The sequence below is a fragment of the Arachis ipaensis genome, chromosome B08, assembly GCF_000816755.2.
Source record: "Arachis ipaensis cultivar K30076 chromosome B08, Araip1.1, whole genome shotgun sequence".
Lineage (NCBI taxonomy): Eukaryota > Viridiplantae > Streptophyta > Magnoliopsida > Fabales > Fabaceae > Arachis > Arachis ipaensis.
In genome coordinates this window covers 5,357,233-5,358,021 of record NC_029792.2, presented here as the reverse complement: position 1 = coordinate 5,358,021, position 789 = coordinate 5,357,233, and positions in this window count along the sequence as shown.

Sequence of the window (789 nt, the reverse complement as noted above, 5' to 3'; positions counted from 1 at the left end):
AAAACTCTCGAACAATACAAAACTACTATGCCAAAAAAAAATTTATTATCTTCAATTTACTATTTGTAAATTTACTACTTCGGCTAACGACAAATAAACTAACACGATTACATACCGGCCATACCCAATTATCATGATTGATAATTTGATATATATGCACGGTTGTTGATGACAGCCTATAGTTGTCAAATAAAAATAGGGCAATTATCAAGAAACTCCGTATAATAAGTCACGTAGAAGAGTGTAGTCCAATTGGAAGCTAAGAGATCAGAGGACTGGTTGAACATAGTTGTGCATAATTGCCTTGCCGTTTTATTTTATGTTCTTTTATTCTTGCTGAAATCTGGACGCTTCAAATTTGCCTTAATTGTATGGTTTTTCATTTCACAATTTATTTTCTCTTTTTATCGAAGAAACTCCTATACTAAGAATTTGACAGTGACTTATAGGTACATACAATCTTACCAAAAAGAAATCCACTTTGTTGTTGTTATTTGTCAAATCCAATTTAATTTATTTGGTAGAAAATGAAATACGATAAATTCCGTCACGTTTTCTTTGAGATTGTGGCGTCAATCACTACGAATCATTTCTCTCCAAAAGTGAACAAAATCAAAATCACTACGAATCTTAGTGTATTTAACTGTTACGTCAACTTTTTTCTTAATATTTTAAAAGTTTAATTTTAATACCGTAAATATTCAATTATATCTGTTCTTTTAAATTATTATTCATACAATTAATATAAAAAAATAGTTATTATTGTTAATATTGTATTATGTGATTAGA